The sequence below is a fragment of the Suricata suricatta genome, chromosome 16, assembly GCF_006229205.1.
Source record: "Suricata suricatta isolate VVHF042 chromosome 16, meerkat_22Aug2017_6uvM2_HiC, whole genome shotgun sequence".
Lineage (NCBI taxonomy): Eukaryota > Metazoa > Chordata > Mammalia > Carnivora > Herpestidae > Suricata > Suricata suricatta.
Genome location: NC_043715.1, coordinates 8,958,375 through 8,978,686, shown reverse-complemented (window position 1 = coordinate 8,978,686; position 20,312 = coordinate 8,958,375). Strand labels below are relative to the sequence as shown.

The 20,312-nt window shown below is 45.8% G+C and overlaps 1 protein-coding gene across 17 annotated transcripts in view; it reads left to right on the top strand.

Annotated features, from left to right (window-relative positions):
* The window catches only part of WWOX (WW domain containing oxidoreductase), a 923,424-nt gene that overhangs the window by 77,044 nt on the left and 826,068 nt on the right, over positions 1 to 20,312 (top strand). The window lies entirely within an intron of this gene.

Here is a 20,312-nt window from a genome sequence, read left to right as displayed (position 1 = left end):
GTGGGGCTTGAACCCACGAGTGTGAGATCTGACCTGAGCCGAAGTCGGAGGCTTAACCGATTGAGCCACCCAGGCGCCCCATACCACATCTTCTTTATCCATTCTTCAGTCGAGGGACATTTGGGCTCTTTCCATACCTTGGCTATTATTGATAGTGCTGCTATAAATATTGGGGTGCATGTGCCCCTTTGAGTCAGTATGTTTGTATCCCTTGGATAAATACCTACCAGTGCCATTGGTGCACCGCAGGGTAGTTCTATTTTTAATTTTTTTGAGGAACCTCCATACTGTTTTCCAGAGCGGCCGCACCAGTTTGCATTCCCACCAGCAGTGCAAAAGGGATCCTCTTTCTCCGCGTCCTTGCCAACATCTGTTGTTGCCTGAGTAGTTAATGTTAGCCATTCTGAGAGGTGTGAGGTGGTATCTCGTTGTGGTTTTTATTTGTATTTTCTATGGATTGATTCCAAAAGACGAGAAACAATATACATTCACATCGTTATGGTCCTATAAATATTTCTTACCCAGGGGCCAGTAAGTGCGGCTCTATTATATCTCCTTTTCTAGGGTTCCTATGTCATGCCCCTGGGACAATGAACTTAATGTTCCCGTGTTCAGTGTTCTGTCCTCTGTCAATTGCTACCATAATGGCATGCTCTTAATTCATTAGAGGAATGAGGGGTGCACATTCTGAATCAGCTTAGTGCCACTTACCTGATACTTTTGAGCCCGAGGAGGTGATCTGTTTTTCAAATGTCTGACTCAAGAACACCTGTCATCCACCCCTTGTTCTTCCCCTTCCCCCACCCATGGCATTTGGGAGTATTTCCATCTAGGCTCATTTCCAGACTCAGAGATCTCTCTTCTCTCTTGTTTGCGTCAAGCAGTGGATGGCATTTATGTATGTAGACTTCCTCATAAATAAGTCATTGACAGACTAAGTAGCCTCTTGGATGGAATGATCAATGGCGGGAGGGAGCGCACTAATATATGCAAGAAGAGCCATTTCAAGTAGGAAAAATAATTTTTGATGGACCTATGAAGGTAGCGGGTTGAGAGGACGTCACCAGTGTCCCAATAGCCAGTGTGCAATCTGGTTTTCTTTAAACCCGTTGCGACAGCAAGGAAGGAGATAAGGCATTTCTTCGTATCTCCTCCTGTGAGTGTCCCCCACAGATTTCTAAGGCTAGACTTTGAGGCAGTGGTGGAACAGCAAAGAGAGAAGGGCAGTATTTGCCGCTCATTCTCCGACTGTGCTCCCTCTACACATAGTAGGCATTTCACAGTTACTCTGCAGCCTTCTACTTTCCTCCTGTTTTGTTTCACTTACCCCACTGCTAAATAAGCTTGTTTGATCTTGTTCCTGTCCCCTGGCTGATGTGTCTTTAATTGATTTTCTGTATGGTTGTAGCATTTGTGCTTGCTACAGTAACGAAGAAAAGAAGGAAGGAAGAAAAGAAAGAAAATTACAGGAATATAAACAAAGGTTTGGTCCAGGCACTGGGCCTCTCTGAGCCTCAGTTTCCCCCTGTGTCAAATCTGGTATTAATAGCCGCTTTGTAGGGCTATTGTGAGGGCTCGAAGTGGCATCGTTGGAGTCTTAGCAGATGGCTCATTATATCCTGGATGGCCGCAACATTTGTGTTATCATTGTTCTTATTACTGGGCTCACATAGCAGGGGCACGTGGTTTCTTAGGGGACTGCGTGCATGGATTTGCCCTTACATGGTATTTATTCTCAGTTAATCCGTGTGCTGGGAGATCTGGCTGCCATGTTCAAAGCCCGAGGGAAGCTTTGTTATCTGTAAGGGCTGGATTAAGTTTAGAGCATGGTGGCCTCTGCCCAAGGTGAGGCTGCCTGTTTACATAAAGCACCCCCATGCTCCGTCTGGGACCTGCCCTCACTACTCCTGCCTTCCCTGGATGGGCACGAAGGATCCACAGCGCCAGAGGCCAAAACACGCATCACTCTCCAGTTCAATCCAGGCTATGAAAAACTCATTCCAGGGGTGCCTGGGTGGCTCGGTCGGTTAAGTGTCCAACTTCGACTCAGACCATGATCTCATGGTTTTGTGAGTTCGAGCCCCGTGTCCAGCTCAGCGCTGACCGCTCAGAACCAGGAGCCTGCTTTGGATTCTGTGTCTCCCTCTCTCTCTCTGACCCTCCTCGTTCAAGCTTTGTTTCTTCTCTTTCTCTCTCTCTCAAAAATAGACATTTAAAAAATTCATTTCATTTTTATTTATGAGCAAGTCTGAGTGCACAGCGGACTGCAAACAGAAGAAAAGCTTACGATGAAAAGGCAAACATTTACCTCTGCCTTCCAAATGGAGGGCCCCCCCCCCCCCCGCATTCCTCACTCTTGCTGTAGCAGTTAGAGGGAACATAGATCTGAAAACACTACGATCCTTTCTGGTTCTTAATTATGCCCCTACTAATCTACCCCACACAGAGGGAGACCTGTACTATTGGGAAACACCCAGATAACATGTTCTTATTACAAGGTATACAATTATACCCACTATTTGGAAGCATGTTTCCTGTCTTCTACAACCTGAAATTTTCTGAATTTCAACTGAGAACCAAAATGCTTGTCTATTAAGACAATTCTTTTTCGAGAAGGAAAATTAATATAGCATCATTATGTGGGGAATGTGGACAAGACTGAGGATGCAATGAAAATGTTCTAAGCTTAATATTGAAAGGGTAAGAAGGCATAACAGGTACATTCTAGTAATCTGAGCCTGATTGTTCTAAGACTCTACTCGAAGTCCAAAGTCTTAATAGCTAAGCAATATGATGAGAAATGTTTGGCTAGGCCTGTGAATCATAGGTTGGGAAAAAAATTCAAGAGAAAAGTAGACATGGGTAGTTTTCTAGCACAATATTTGGGTCCTTTGGGAATGGGGTCCTCATCCAGCCTTGCAGACCAGGTTATGCATGTGGAATTATTTAAGTCATTATTAAGTTCATCTGTACCTCCTCTTTCCCCCATTCACTGGGCATTCTTTTCCATATATTCTGCAGGGTTTTTTTGTTTTTTTTTTCCAATTTATTTCTACTTTTTAAGCTGTTCTCTCTTGAACTTTTCTTTCATTTCCTAAACTTTTGCTAGCCATCCTAGTCTGGCAGTCTGGCTGAAAATGTGGTAAGGGGCCACTCTTGACTTGGCTCCTGGATTCCTTCCAGTCTTGGCTGACCAGACTGAGCGTGTTTGGGGTGCATTGGTGCCGCATGTTTCTTTCTAGCCTGGGCTCAGAGAGCTGGCTTCGAGGGGTACTTGGTTCTGATACTGTTCTTCATGGCTTTGCACCATGGAAGCCTCTGTTGTGAATGAAAAAATGAAGGGTTCTCCAGGTGAGGCTTCTACCCTTTGTACGTTCCTGTTCTAGGGAGACGTAGCTGGTCCCGTTTCTCAAGCTCAGTGGATCTGATCTTTGGCCATCTTGCCGTTTAGATGTTGGAACATAGCTAAGTTTGTCACGTTTTTAAGAACCGAGTATCAAACAAGGGATCTTGACCTTGGTTGTAACCATGAAATTTCACTGAATTAGCCATGGATCTGCTTGTCAGACCAGCTTTCTGGTTGGGGAACATTTTTATAATCACATGTATTTTGGCTTTCATTATTTTGAAAATAAAGTTTCATTGGGAAAAAGTTTATTCGACTGTTGTACCAGGAATTTGGAATTAATTCATTTGCCGATAAATATTTATATTTTATCTTAAATGAAGCCCAGACCCTCAAATCTCTATTCTGTATTATGTCTTCCCTTTAAAAAAAAAAAAAAAGGGATAGCCCAACCTTTCATTATATTTGCTATGTATTTGTCTACTTGCTGTTTTGGCATTTCGTTTCTGTATGGAAGCTCCAGGACGAAATTTGTGTTTGCCGCTGAGTCCCGGGGCCAGTTGGGCGCAAGAAGCACAGCGCGCCGGTGTCCGCCCAGGCTGGCTGCCGCGGAGCAGCAAGGGGGTGCACGCTTAGGTCCGCCAGCGCTGTTTTCTGGTGGGAAAACAAAGCAGGTGAGTCACACTCGTACCCCTTGGCCTTCTTTGAACTGGTGTCTTTGGAAAGCGGGGGCCAAGGGGAAGCCACAAAGGCTGCACGGTGGGGAAGAGGGAGCCCTGGAGACAGGTGAGAACGCGCAGACGGCGCACAGCTCGTGCAGCTTCACTGTGCTTCCACTGGGGCTTCTGCACCATCACGATGGCCACCTCTGCCCTGCCCACCCTTCACTGGGGTCGGCAGTCCCAGGGGAGGTGGCGGGAGGGCGCCCTTGGCCAGCCGTGAAGCCCCGGTTCCTGTTGTGGTGGGTGAATGAGCATTCAGGAAGACTGTCGATGGGCAGATTCCGTCGGAAGGGAGATGTATTTTAATGGAGAAGGGAGATTTGTTAGGTTGAATCATAAATGTTTTGAATGTGTTTGGATAGAAGTTTATAAAGGAAATGGCAAACTTCGGTGTATGTTTGGGGAGGATATTCTATACATATCTTTTTGGCAGAGATATAGCACATGTAATAATTGAATTAGGCAAAAACTTCTCCTCATTGACAAGAAGACCCTGTCTCAGTCTACAAGATGAAGGCATGACCAGGAGATTTAGGTTTTAACATTCGTTCTTCCCACCAGGAGGGTGATAAGGGGGGAGTTTGTGGACAGGTGAGAGAATAAAAGTACATGGGGAAGGGAGAGGGTTAGGGGTCAGATAAGAGACCTGACTCAGTATTCAAGAAGGTCTTGGGCATGACACAGACTCGTCAGTTTCTCCATGGGTGTGGTAGGGACAAAGTATTCACATTTTGCTCTCATACCTTGCCAATTATCATCATCACATGAAGGAAACAATGTCTAGAATAAGCCCTTAGCATGGCTTTTCAGAGTGGGCATGAGTAAACAGCGATTGTGAAAGCTTGCTGCCTTGAATTCTCTCCAGTTGTCGGGGGTTAGAAGGTTACATATTCATTATGCATGCTTTCGTTGGTCAAGGTGGGGTTGCCATGGACACGTTGGTCTGCCACCACCTCAATTTCTGGACAGGAATGGTGAGAGGGATGAAGGGCCACTGGGGCAGGTGCTGTCAGCTGGGAAGAACAGTCGTGCTACCTGCAGGAAGCGCATTTCTCTCGCAGCTGCAGCACGAAGTCGGCTTCTATCGGGAGGAGGCACAGATGGGAGAAGCCATTATTCCCACGGACAGACCCTCCAGCCTTTTTGTTCTTTCAGACCATAACCTCTGTCAGTGCATTGTGAGACTCATATAGTGACTGCATAGGTCAAGGTCATCCATCTTCATCCCTCTTCTTTTCTCACCTGAATCTTGGCACTGTGAATTGGGAAGGTGAAGAGGCCCTTACAAATCACTTGCTGCCATACCTGGATACTGTGGATGAGGATAGGCAGGGAAGAAACTTGCTTCAGATTGTGCAGCAAGTCTGATGTAAAAGCAAAGCTAGACTCTCCCTCTTGGTGCTCATGTCAGACCTTTTCACCATTAGTTCGGTAAGCTTAGACCACTAATTTTCTAAAATGCTAGAACATAGGATTTTTAATTCTAGATCGTTATCTTTTAGGAGTTAAAATAAAAATCAAAAGTTACTTTGAATATCCAACCGGGTCATGAATAATTATTAATTAATGAACTTTTTTTGTTAAGGACACTGTGCTAACACTGTGTTGTAAAGTCAATGAAGCTGGAGCTGAAACCAGCCCTGCCTGCCAGGAGTTCAAATCTAGGAGGTAGGGAACTTGCTTGCAGAACAACTCTAAGATGAGGAGGACAGGATAAACGACTTAAAAACTATGGAAATGTGGAACACAGATGGGGCTTTGTCAATAAAGGGATGGACGATGAGGTGATGGAAGGCTTTGTGGAAGAGTCAGGCCTCCAAGGATACCGTTGAAAAGATATGGGAGGCAGGCAACCAAACAGAAAACATTACATGAACAGCAGACTAGGATGAGTCCATATGTCTGTCCGTCTATCCCAACAATTGTTGATTATTCTACCCATCCACTCATCCATCCGTCCATCCATCCATCCGTCCATCCATCCGTCCATCTGTCCATCTGTCCATTCATCATTCCATCCGTTCATTCATCCATCCATCCATCCCCATCCATTATTCCATTGATCCATCTGTCCATCCATTTATCCATCCATCCATCCATCTGTCCATCCATCCATCCATTTATCTGTCTGTCCATCCATCAGTCCGTCCATCCATCCATCCATCCGTCTGTCCGTCCATCCATCATTCCATCAGTTCATTTGTCCATCCATCCATCACCATCCATTATTCCATTGATCCATCTGTCCATCTACCCATCCATCATCTGTCCATCTGTTCATCCATCCATCCATTGTCCATCCATCCATATATCCATCCATCACTCCATCCATCTATTCATTCGGTCGTTCGTCCATTCATCCATCTATCGAATTGCTGGTATTTTAAGTTTTGCCATTTCACTGAATGTGGCAAGAGACAATTTTAATAGAAACAGAAAAGAAATTAGGTGGAATCTTTGTAGGGTCTACAGTATCAGGCTAAAGAGTTTGGAATTTTTATGCTAGGAAATGCCGACTTAAGGTACAGGACTTTTAAGTGGTATGGCTGAGGGATTTGTCTAGCGCTGTAGTTGGAGGTGACCGCCGTAACCATGGATCTAGTGAGGAGGCTGTAGTAAAAAACAGGTAAGACTGGAGAAAATGGGATCTGTGGAAAGAGACACCTGATTTGATGTCAAGGTCAAAGTAGAGGGGCTGGAGAAGGCGACTCTGAAGTTGAGTCTGTGTGGCTCATCTAGTTGTGTGTCCATGGTAAGAACATGATGTATTGAATTTTGAATTTAAAAACAGATGGATTTAAAATAAAATTAGGGGTGCCTGATGGCTCAGTCGGTTAAATGTCTGACTTTGGCTCAGGTCTTGATCTCGTGGTCCATGAGTTTGAGCCATAGGCCAGACTCTGTGCTATCAGCTATCAGTCTCTGTCTCTCTCTTTCTCAAAAATAAACAAACATAAAAAATAAGATTAAAATAAAGAAATAAAATAGATGGATTCTTATTAATGTGAACAAGAATTTTTCTTTTTAAGGCAGGCGAGTTATTTGCATAGGTTTCATTAAGCAGCCGCTCTTGTAACTGTTGTCAGATATGACAGTGCCATAGTTCACCTCTCCATGTCTGTGGCGGGAGCTCTTCCCCTGAGTGTAGTGATGGCCTCTGAATCCTTCTCCCTTTATTTTATTTTAATTTTACTTTATTTTTATTTTGTTTTATTTATTTTTTTAAAGATTTATCCATTTTTGAGAGCTGGAGCATGAGTGGGGGAGGGGCAGAGAGAGGTGGAGACACAGAATCTGAAGCAGACTCTGGGTTCCAGGCTCCACGTTGTCAGCCTAGAGTCCAACGCTGGGCTCGAACTCACAAGAGGAGAGATCAGGACCTGAGCCAAAGTCAGACGCTGAACAGACTGAGCCACCTAGGCGCCCCTGCATTTAACTGTTTTGTGAAAGTTTTTCGTGTCACTAAAAGTTTTTAGAACATGTTGCTTTTAAATACCCACATGGCCGTGTTCTGTCACATATACAGACCACGATTTATTTAACTGTTTCTTCTTGTTAGGTATTTACATTATTTTCCCATTTTAATTATAATGTGTTGATGGCCATTCTTCTATATATAAGTTATTACATATTTGATTGCTTCCATGGGATGGAATCTTAGAAATTATTTAAAGGGTATACATTTAAAATATATTAAAATATAAATAAATTGATTATATATTAATTATATTAATTGATTAGTTATTTTTGGGGGTGATGAAAATGTCCAAAAACTGAGCGTGATAATGTTTGCACAACTCAGTGAAAGTACTAAAAACCAATGAATTGTATGGGGCACGTCAGTGGCTCAGTTGGTTAGGCATCCGACTTCGGCTCAGGTCATGATCTCACAGCTCATGAGTTTGAGCCCCGCGTCAGGCTTTGTGCTGACAGCTCAGAGCCTAGAGCCTGCTTTGGATTCTGTGTCTTCCTCGCTCTCTGCCCCTCCCCTGCTTGTGCTCTGTCTCTCTCCCTCAAAAATAAATAAACATTAAAACAAAAAATTAAAAAGCAATGACTTCTATACTTTTTGTGGGCAAATTGCATGGTATATGAATTATCTCCCAATAAAGAGGTGATTTTTTTTGTGGGGGGAAGAGACCCTCAGAGCAGGGATCTCCACAATGGTGTGTGGGGGAGCCTCCTGAAGTGTTATTATGGGTACATGGCAGAGCCTCTGTTCTTCTTTCTAAAGTGACTCATCGATTATAAATGGTGATCTTTCCAGAACGTCCCTGCATAGTGTCCGTATAACTGGTGTGAGAGTACCCTCTCATGGTGTTGGCTCACTTGTCCGTTGGTCTGTCCATTCAGCCGTCTACCATGTATCCCTCAAACGTGTTCAGTGTCAGCATTGTGCCGGGGGCTGTGCTGGGTGCCAGAGGTGCAGAGGGAGACGCGTGGAATTGTGGAAGCTCAGGGGGAGGGTGCCTGTCCTAGTTCTACCTGCTGCATACCAGATTGTCCCAAAAGTCACCCTCAGAGCCAACATTCAGTGTCTCACAGAGTGTCTCTGGGTCAGGAATTGGGGGGGGCGTGGCTTTTTCTACCTGCTTCTGGCACAGATTCTCTCATGCGGCTGCCATCAAGGTGGCATCTGAAGGTTTGCTTGGGGATGGAGGGTTGACCTCCCCAGTGGTCACCACATGGCCATTGGCTGGAGGCCACAGGGTCCTCTGCTCGAGAGTCTTTACCACATGGCAGCCAGCTTCTTCCAGAGCAAGGGATCCGAGGGGGAGAGAGCCGGGTAGAAGCCACAGTATGGTTTATGCCCCGTCTGCCACATTCAGTTCATCAGAAGTGGATCACCTTGGGGCGTCTGGGTGCCTCAGTCGGTTGAGTGTCTGACTCTTGATTTCGGCTCAGACCATGATCTCACAGTTCGTGAGATCAAGCCACATGTCGGGCTGTGAGCTGGCAGGGTGGATCCTGCTTAGGATTCTCTCTCTCTCTCTCTCTCTCTCTCTCTCTCTGCCCCTCTCTCTCTCCCCCCCTCTCCTCTTCCCTCCCCCAAGTCTGCTCTCTCTCTCTCCCAAAATAAACATAAAAGGGAGTGGATCAGTTCATCCAGACCACACTGAAGAGGGGGGAATTAGGCTCTACCTCTTGATGGGAGGATTGTCAAAGAGTTTGTGGGCCTGTGTGAACACCACCATAATATGTAATCCGGGTGGTCAGTGGGATGAGGAGTCTGAAAACACATGGTGGAGGAAGTGGGCCTTGACTTGAGTTTTGAAGCATTACCAGGAGTTAGCAGAGAGAAGAGAAGCAAAGAAGGGCATCGCAGTCTTAGAGCCTCCCGTGGGCAGAGGCCTCAGACTGAAGGAGCAAAAGCACGGCCTTGCCTGGTGATGCTAGGGGTTCCGTGCTGTTCACCGAAGGGAGGGAAGGGAGGAGGGCATGGGGAGGGGGAGGAAGGGAGAGGAGAAATGGGTCCTGCTGAGCTGGAGGCACATGTGGAGAGGCCACGCGGAGCAGTGGGGTCTGAGGCTGGATGGGAGGCCATGCCCGAGGCTGCGAGCTGCTCCCCCCGTCCTGTCGCCAGGGTCCCTGGACAGGATTTTGCCTTAGAAAGGGGAAGTGAGGCCCTTTTAGGATGGAGTGCGCATCACCTCCTGAGGTGCATTCATGGTTGTTCTGGTGAGAGGTCCCTTCTACCCCAGCCAGCAGGGGCACGTCAGGACGGGGTGGGGGGGTTGGTGTTGTCCGATTTGTCCAGGTGGTCTCTGACCCAAGGGTTTTCATTTGACGCGGGCTGGGACGGAACAGGCTTTTCTCCAGGTCTCTGCCTTTCCTCTAACCCACACTCGTAAAGCAGGTAAAAAAGATCCGCTTAAACACACCTCTCTGCCAAGTTGCCTGTCTGAACCTGGGAATTTTGTGGAGACACATGAATGATTCGATTAGGAATATGCATTGACTAGGGGGAAGGGGAATGGTTATCTTCATTCCAGACTTTTTCTGTTTAGCTTTAAAAAACGATTTGATGATTTTCTTCCAGCATTTTCCATGCAGGAAAACACTATTCTGAACACAATGATGTAAGATTTGATTAAAAAAGTATATAGAGAGAGTGTACATTTTTAGGGTTCTGATTTTTGCATTAATAAAATTATATCCTGTGTTTCCAGCCATGTTCTTCTGATTGGCCTCAACTTGTGTCAATGTTTTATTCCTCCTTGGAGCTGAGACTAAGCTTATTTTAATGGTTGTATCCTGTGATAAGCGAGGTGATGGCAAATCACTTAGTTTTGTGTGTGTACTGCTCTGATTACCAAAACGCTGTCTTTGATAACAACGGAGATGAGCAAGATAGAAATAACATTTGAGTGATTCTTTGCCTTCTGTCTCTGGATCTGGAAATAAATGCTCTTGAATTTATACATTCTTGGTCCTTGAGGAACCATAAAAACATACCCTTACATATATATGAAATGGCGAGAAACTGCATATTTATTAAGAATCATGACCCTTAGGACTAGACAAGTCAAATTAAATCTCATAAAAATTTGTTGTGGAAAATGAATACACGGCACTATTTTTTCTTTTAGGGTCTACTTATTAACTTTGTCATGTTTAATATGTCGCAGTTGCAAACAAAGGCATAAATGTATGGTTCATTCCTAATTAATTTATGTAATTGGGTTTTATAAATTTAGGTGTTCAGGAAGCTGTGCGTAACACACCCCATTTGCTGCGTGCTGTAGCCAATAAAAGCATACTAGAAGGAAATAGAGTTTGAAGCTCACTTCATTGGTAAATATAGATTAGTTGTAAATGATATCTTTGTAATGTTTATTTTAAATTTTGCAATGCTGCAGATTTCCCAAACATATCAATTAATGTTCTTATTTGAAATAATGACTAGTTAATTGCTATAAATTCTAAGTGCTCTGTCTCTGACAATTAAAAAGTCTCTCCCTGCTTTTGTGTACTTCCCTCTGAATTATGTCAGCAGTACAGTATCGAGGAAAGAAAAGTAAGGACGGATGGAGAATGTTTAAAATGTGGGTAGTTTTGTCAGTTCCTGTTTTGAATGCTTGTTCTTTTGTCTATATACACAAGGCACACACACACACAGACGCACACACGACATCCACACATATATGCATAGTTGTTTGTAATTTCTCGTGCTAAACAGGCAGTGGATGAGTTGAAAAATCTGAAATGTATTTTGAATTTTTAAAGTAGGTTATAAATTATACCATGAAAATCAGACACACTGGGATAGAACCCGTACATGTAAAGTAAGTCGTTAGTCACCGCGACATGACTATGACAGTACCCGGCAACGAACCTTCCCCCGTAGCCTCGCAGAGACCAGCTGGGATGGTTCCATCAGGGGTTTGAGGCAGCCTCCCCGGATGCCTCATTCATTCCCAAGGGTGGGGGAGGGGGTGCTGTGCTTTCCTCGACCAGCTCAGAAAGATGGTGAGAAGTCCAAGTCACTGCTACTTGGCTCCGATCCAAGGCATTAAACATTGTCAAGTCTGTTTTTGTGACTATGTTTAAACAGAAGAAACGGCCTCTGGTCCAAAGTGAAACAGCTGCCTCTCGGACCAACAGCAAGCACGTGGGGATGTTCGCACACGGCCTCGAATACCTTGGAGAAATCACCGGAGTCACAGCATTCTTTGTAAACAGAGTGCCTTCCCCCCAGGGAGAGAGTACGTGTTGCAGGGTCAGTTGGGAGTCTGCTTTGTACATTGAGTTTTGTGCCTTATAGGAGAAAGGAGTATGTTTGATTTGCTTATGAAAGTAGGGGCTTGGTGAGATTAAAAGACCCCTTGAATAATCGTGTGTAAATATAAATACTGTATGTGGAATAAGTGTTATGGTCACATTTATGATGAAATATGTATGTCTTTCTAAGGGTAAAACCTTCATAATTCATTTATAAGTTACATTTCTTATCTTACATGTAAGTAACAGAATGGTACATTTTCTTTGTTCTTTCTGAATAATTACCACACGGAGAAGGGGGAAAAAAAGGTTAAACTTTTCTCAAACAGCAGAATGCCATTCAGGGATAACTGAAAAAATGTATTAGGGAAAAGCCAAAAAAAAAAAAAAAAAAAAAAAGGTAGGTTCTGGTGATGTTGGAAAAATGACGTGTGAGTAGAGGCGCTAGACGTGAGCTTCATCCCTTCTGTCATGTTATGACAGAAATCATTACAAGTGTGATAGGTTTATTTATAAAGACTTGCTTCAATATTCAAAGTCCATCTATTCCAGCATGCCTCATTCTGAGCCGGGCTGTGGATCAAGATGAAAGAAAAATTAAACTGTATATTGAAAGAGCCGTTAATTGAGCTGTGCTGTATTTAACGGGGAAGCCTCAGCTTCAGGCAGTCGATACCACCGAGGATTTTGAATGCAGTGCATCATGAGCCTGGCCGTTGGCTTTGCAGAATGCAAACAGGGCTAATGACAAAGCCCCGCAAACTTCGGCTCTTGGTGCTGGCCGCTCCTCGGCGCGGAAGGCAAGCGTTAACGGACCCACAGATCGAACCCTGCGCTCACGCACGTTCGTGACGGCAGCCCGTGCTGCAGCTTCTTGCCGGAGGACCAGTGACACGCCGCCGAGTCACCAAAACCTATTTCCCAAAAGAATCATTTGGCGGCTTGTTTAAAGTTTTTAATGCAAGGCCTTATATAATACTAGATTCTCTCCCTCTTTCTTAATCAGTGTAAATTCAATTGCATTTCGGAGGGTGGCCACACAGTATTTCATCATTTCTAATATCCGTTTAAAAATGTTAGGTCTACCCAGTTATAATTCTCAAAAGTGGCCCATCAGTGGCTTAATATGTTATCTCCATTCTCTGAGGCAGTGTTAATTTCCTTTTGTAGTTAATCTATCCTACTACCAAATTTAGTATATTTATAGTTAAAGATTCTGTTAAGAGCTAAGTGATTTAAGTCCATCTGGGATAAAGTGGCCTTGGCTTTAACTATGGAACAAATTTTCTTTATTTCATTCTCTTCACTGATAAATCCATAGTAACTGGAGGCATTTCTAGAATTGTGGGCCATTTGAGCCTCTAAAGTTTGATTAAAGATACTTCAGATATTCCTCCTGCGAGGCTAGAGAGCCTTATTCTCTCTTGGTTCTGATTCTGGCCCTGGCCCAGCTCTGTGGCACCGGACGAGTCACCCCAGGCTCAGTACTAGGGCTGTTGGTCTCCCGGGAGCCTGGGGGGGGCATCACTTCTCAGGAAGGTGATGATGAAGCCAGCTGTGTCTACTCATGGCCACTGCATTGGACTCACACATCAGAGAGAGTCCATAGACAAGGCTTTGAAGGGGGTTTTCATCCATCCATTCATCCATTCATTCACTCTTGCATTCATTCACCAAACATGTATTGTGGGCCCCTCCTGTGGACTGAGCACTATTTTTGTTAGGGTATTTGGTGAAGCGATATTTGGGCAGAGAGACACATACATGGCGCGTAGGAGAGAGAGCCCTGCAGATCGGAGATCGCATGTGTGAACTGCCTACTAAAGTACCGCATCTAGAAGCTCCCATGGAAGTTGGCAGTCGCTGCTGCCACCGCCAGGGTGTTGTCAAGACCTACATTAGGAAGCACAAAGAGAGCCTAGAGAGGAAGGAACCAAAAAGGATGCAGGGCTTAGGATGGACTTCACAACCTGGGCGGCCTGCCCAGCCCACCCTTGGTAGCTCATGAGTGGTCCCATACTGCTGGGAGGCCAAAGGAAAACCAAAACTTGGGGACAGGGAGGTAGAACATAAAGATGGGACTTGAACTAGTTATAATGGCTTGTACCAGTCAGGATGCATTAGGTTGTGATGCAGTAACAAACATCCCCAGCTCTCCATGACTCTGTAAACACAGTGAATTTATGTCCCACTCGTGAGAAAAGGGAAGGGTGGGTGGAGTTCTGCTCATTCGAGTCACTGACCTCGGCACCATCTCCAGCACATGGCTCTGTGACTTGTAGTACAGAAAAGGCGACCCGGCAGGTCAGTGCCTGGCCCTTAACACTTCCGCCCGGAAGTATTACTTGCCACCCTCCCAACCCCCTGCAGGTCATTGGCCAAAACAAGTTCACGGCCATGCCTAACTTTGAATGGACAGGGACATGTAAGCCTACTGTGTACCCCAAAGACGTGAAGACCCAGGACAGCTGTGAGCTGTTTTAATAACTGCCACGCTGGCAGTGGAAATGGCATCTATTTTTAATGTGGGTTAGAAAATAATTGGTCAGATATTGCAGGATTTTTTTTTTTTTGTAGTGGATGGAAAAGCGCTTACAGATTTAAAAAGACCTGGCATATAGCACCTATGTTTTAAACAGAAGGAAAAGATGACATCGGGGACGAGCGACACAGAGATTTCACTTCTGTGCCATGACAAATACCAGGGAGACGTAATTGCAAAATGAAGCTGCAAGTGTCTCACGCCGGGACCTGGGTAACAACCTGCTTGGCCTCATAAAGCAGGAATAATATCCAATTAGACTAAGTGTATTCAGTGCCTGAGTGACAAGCTCTGGAGACCTCAGGGCCTCTGGGGCCCCCAGGGCGGTTTCAGGAGGCTGTCTGAGACCTGTCCGGGGTGTGAGGGGACGGGCCCCGCTGCACAGCGGGAGCTGATCAACGCGTCACGCTCTGCCGCGCGCCTCCCTGGTGGGGCGGCCGAGTCTCCTCTGCGCACCGAAAGGGGGTCCGGCCTACGTTCTGGGGCAGAGGCGCCTCGTTTCCCGGCCATCTGCGCTGTGACTGTACAGCTGGGCTCATGGCCGGTGCCACATTTCAGAATGACCTCCCAGACCCTCAGGCCTCAGGATCGCTGCCCCTGCCACAAGCGTGTCCCCACCGTCACTGCTGTCCCTCCTGCCGGAAGTCTCAGTACTTTCCAGGTCAGAGTGCAGGGTCCAAGTCCGAGTCCCTCTAATGCCTACCTGCGTGACCTCTGACCCAGTGCCGAGCCGCTTTGAACTTCACTTCCCTCCTCTGTAAAACGTGGTCTGCAACCGTTCCCTCCAGTTAGGGCCTGTGGGGGTGTTGGGTGAGCACGTGTGCTGTCCCCAAGCACAGCGCCGGGCACTTAGCCAGTCATCAGCGTATCCCCTCTGTTCTAGTCTGACTTCCCCTGAAGCCTTCTGGTCCTCGGCCCCCTGAGGGGAACCCTCCTTTGAATTACGATGTATCCACCAGTCGTGCCAGGTTACCAGAGTGCCCGGGATCTTTCCCTCCCTAACGTTCGTGTCTGAAGTCCTTGCTGGAGTGCGAGGCCAGGTGTTGGTCCCGTGTAACAGTAATCCCTCAGGTCACTCTGTGCGGGTTGACCCCTAGCTGCTTTCGTAGTTTGACTGTATGTCTTTGTTAATGAGTCACCTAGTCTTTGTGAAAACAGGTTGAATGTCAACAGTCAACGAATAAATACTCTTTTCTGTTCAGTTTAAATGTTCGGAGCTAGACTGGAACCCCGGCCTTGGTCGGGTGTATTTTAGTTCCATTGGTGTGATGCTGTTTGGTACTTAGTTATATTCAAACAGCGAAGGGAGACCTGGATGAGAGCAGGGTTAACTTAAGAGGATTGTCCTTGATTTTTAAGCCAAAGTGGGACTAAAATCCACCAGTTTGAGTCCATGAAAGGCTCGGTGTCAGATGCAGGGTGTTGTAGGGGAGATCATCAGCTGGGGAAGGGAGACTGCGTTGTATTTCTGTCTTTGCCACATAACTCTGTTCTTCGGCAGGTCACTTAGGTCTCACAGATCTGTTTCTTCCTTGTTCCAAACACCGTGTCACATGCTGCATTGAGCACGGTATGCATAGTGTCCTATCTTTTTAAACCCTAATGATGATCCCTAAGATGTTGGGACTGGGGCTCAGGTTACCTGGCTCAAGATAGGACAGCTAGTAAGAGGCATTAACAGAGACAGGAGGGTGTGGCCGGCCATCGCCCTCATCCAGGGGCGCAGCGCCTCTCTTGGCGGGCGGCCCATTCGGGCCCTTCTATCCCAATATGTTTCTGCTTCTGGTCAGTCAAAGATGAAGAGCTGAAAAGCAAAAATCATCAGGAAACCACGATAAAAGTAATCCTGATAATAAATGTGAAATTTCTTTTTTTGTCTTTGTGAGCCCCTCAGGTCTGGCTTAATCATTTTCAAGCGGATCAACACTTTGCTTGGACATTTGCAAAGCAGCCAGCCCGTGGGCGGGCCGGGTTGGTGAAGGGTACTGGCAGGACCCAGGGGTGTTGGTTACCTCTTGCCGCTGATACAAATGACTGCAAATGTAGTGGCCAAGCGACCTCCACTTCTTATCTCCCGGTTCTGTAGGACAGAAGACTGATGCAGGTGTCAGTGTTCCTTCCCGGCTCCGGGGGGAGGGGGCTTGTTCGCCACCTCCCTGCCTTCATGGCTGCCCCACTCAGTGGCTATGGCCCTGTCCCCAGAGCCAGCAACCTGCACCTCTCTGCTTTTCTATGGCAGGCAGATCTTTCTCTGATTCTCTTCTCCTGCCTCCTTCTTGGACCTTTGAGGACCCTTGTCATTATCTTGGGACCACCTGGATCCCCGAAGGCAAGCTCTCTGTTTGAAGTTCAGCTGTCTAGTAGTCTTCTGTCACCTGCACCCCGAATTCGTCTTTGCCGTGTAACCTAACATATTCACAGGTTCGGGGGACTTGGTCCCGGACAGCTTTGAGAAAGGGAGGGGCATCGTTCTGTCTCCCACACAATGTTAGCACGCGGCCCTACGTACACAGTAAGAAAATCCAATGCTTCTTTCCTGTTTCTTTCTAACTTCCTGCCCTGCCTTTCAGGATGTGTGGAGTGGTTTCAATAGTACCCAGTGTGAGGATAATTGGTTGATCCTGCTTTCCGGCTGGTAGAAATATAGATACAACCTTGGTAGAAAAAAAATGCTGAAGACATATGAAGAGCACACAGGGCAAGGACGAAATAGCCTTTGTTTGAGCAGCAGAAAACCAAGGGTCCCAAATAATCGCACGGGCTAATGTACTATCAAAGATAGAGCGCTGTTCTTTGTAAATCCCCGCTGTGTTGAGCACGAGCCTCCTGACGAGATCAGAGCCTGCCCAGACTATTCTGCGGGGCTCTGAGCTTCTGACCTTAATAGACACCAAAAAGCTTACCGAAGGCTCAGAAGAGAAATGTCTTGTTGAAAGGTGCTATGTGCCAGGTGTCACGCAAAGTGTTTTGCACAGGCTTGTAACATTCAACATAAGATTCATCCATCCGCTCAGCAAAGTTACTTCGCCTACCGGGAAAAGGGTGTTTAATATATAGGGGTACAGGGATAAATAATTCTGTCCACCATGGAGACTCGCCTTCTGCAGAGGTCAGGTTCTGAATCAGCATCTAAGCTGGAGACAGACTGCAGCCAAATGACCCCCAAAGATCCTTCCGGATTGCACGCCCTTGACAACTCAGAGCCAGTTTGGAAACTCATAGGCCAGTTTCTTGTATTCCAGCACCAGCCTCCCCTTCCTTTGGAAGCAGAGGTTCCCTCCCATCATGACATCTCGATTTTTCACGGGCTCTGCCCCTCTCTGTCTTTGCGTTGCTCCTGCCCTTGCCCTTCAGAGGTGGTTTGTCCATGGGCCTCATGATTGGGATAGGAAACAATCTTATATCGAATTCACTGGTCAAACAGTATAATGAGTACTTTGCTTCCTCTAAGGAAAATGGAATGTAATGATAAAGTTGCTACGTTTATGACTGTCACAGTGAAGTTTTAATGTTTGTTCTCAGTTTCTGATGCCTGGAGGTGTTCCTTCATGGGGAGGGCCCTTCCTGGCCCAGAATATCGTCAGCCTGGGTGCCGGGCCACGTATAAGCGCATCTGAGTTTATGTGCTGTCGATCGAGACAGTGGTTTTTATTCATTAGAGTTTTTGAGCCTAATTGTTTTTAAACTGCCACTTTTGTTTGTTAAAGATACAGATGTCTGGCCAGAGATGAAAGCCAGGTGAATTTATCGTTACAATTAGACGCTTCACAATTTGAAAACTTATCACTTAAATTGGCGAAGTGTCACTTTTATGCAACTTGATGTTTAGAAATCCTGGGAGCCCAGGACGAAACTCATATGCAATTTAACAAGATCTTGGTGAGATAAAGGAAGTAGCCCTTGACAGACAAGACACAAAGACCAACCGGATGGAATTTTCTCCTTCCCTCCTCCATGGTCGAATAGGTGAAGGAGACAGACCACAGATTGATTTTTGTGTAACTTTTAAATTAAGTGGAGCAGAGTTAAAAAAAAAAAAAGTTGCTGGATTTGAAGTCGCCCTACGTTTGATTGCTGCAAGGAAGTTAGTTAATATGAATCTAGATGAGCGTTGCGTGTTTCACTCTTCATGTTAATTTTGTGCTGCCTGCTCATCTCTGGGCAACCGAGAGCAAGTCATAGGTTATATGTTTTCTTATTTATGGGCATTAAGCAACACCTTTAAAATGTAAAATAAAGCCGACAAAATGCACAGCCCGGTAACAACAAATCTAATCTAAAGTGACACAGGGGGGACCCTCCCAGACGTTTCTCTCTTTAATGTAACATGACTTTAAATTGATGCATCCCCACAGTGATTGAAAAATTCTCAGAGCTTGTCTCCTATGATTACATTTCTGATCTGTACAACTTAATTTCTTAACTCGGTGAGTCTCAGTTTTGCGAGTGAACGGTTTTCTTTTGCTTTCTCTCTTGTGTTCTTTATTTGGTAACAGACCCCATCTGGCTTCCAGGCAGACAGAGCTCTGTCACCTGGGGAAATGGTGGGAAATCCTACAGTGACAAGGACCGCGAGAACGTGGTGTAGATGCCGTGCTTCCAGGTCTCTTGCTCCTCTTTTCCTTCCTTCTCTTCCCTTCCCTTTCTTTCTCGTCTCTTCTCTCCACTGTGGCGATGACTGCATAGCGCCGTGAACACGCGAAGACCCAAGACTGCACACTCTATGTGGATGGATTGTATTGCGTATGAACTATCTCTCACTAAAGCAGTAATACATACTAAGTTTTTTAAAATATTTTATTTTAGAGAGAGAGAGTGAGCGAGCGAGCAAGCAAGCAGGCAAGCAGGGGAGGGGCAGAGAGAAAGGGAGACACAGAATCCAAAGCAGGTCCCAGGATCTGAGCTGTCAGAGCCCCGGCACGGGACTCGAACTCACTAGCCAGGAGATCAGGACTTGAGCCAACGTTGGACGCTTCACTGACTGAGCCACCCAGGTGCCTGCCCCATTCAAGCAGTAATACGTTTTTAAAAATGCCTCGGGAGTCACTGTCAGCATAATTACTCCATAAATTGTGTTTTGATAAATTCAAAATGAATTTACAATGGATTCTCCTTTGATGGAATGTAAGCTACTGCCCAGTGAGTGCTGATGCTTGGGATCCCGGGCGCTCACGCAGATTCTTTAACCGGTGGTGTTTAGAACATGTTGGGATTTTGTGTGATGTTTTCTTGAGTTTGGAATTGCGTTTCTTGAGCCTCATGTGTGGCCTCGGTGAATTTTCTGTGCCTCAGAGTCTGTGGTTATATTGCCGATACTTCCATACAGGCCACATCAGAACATTGACTCGAGTCCTGACGGCGGGCACGCAGGCATCGTGCTGTCAGCTGCCTCCACACCTTTAGTTTCAAAGTGGGCATTGTTTATTCAGCTTGGGTAATTACTACAGTGAATAACAGTTACCCAACCAGTGTTCTGTTTGGTCGTCACTGTATGACTGAAATGATATTTTCTAAGTAGTCCCCAAAGGCCTCTGACCATTCTTTTGCCTCCTCCGCAGTCTCCAGTGGTGTTTTCAGATTATAAAGAGAAAATCAAAGCTCTCTCTTCCATTTTATCATCTTTTACTTTCTTTCTTTTTGTTGAAACTCAGCTGTTATAGCTTGGGTAGTTCATTTTTAACAGTGCTGTTGGTAATTGTAAATTTTCATTTGAAATATGCTAATGTTTTCTTACGTAAGACAAGGAATTTAAGGATAAGAAAACCATTTACACTTGGTTTGACACGAAAAGCAATTTACAGGTAGTGGTGTGACCCAGACCAAGGAGAGTACAAGGACCCTGTGAGCAAATCCTGCTGGGATGTGGCGCTGAGGTCCCCACGGTCATGCATGAGGCCCGGTTCTCGGAGGAAGACGTGCTCAGAAGTCCTTCCCTTCATGTGCCATTTGCTCCAATAATTTCTTCTTTTTTTTTTTTTTA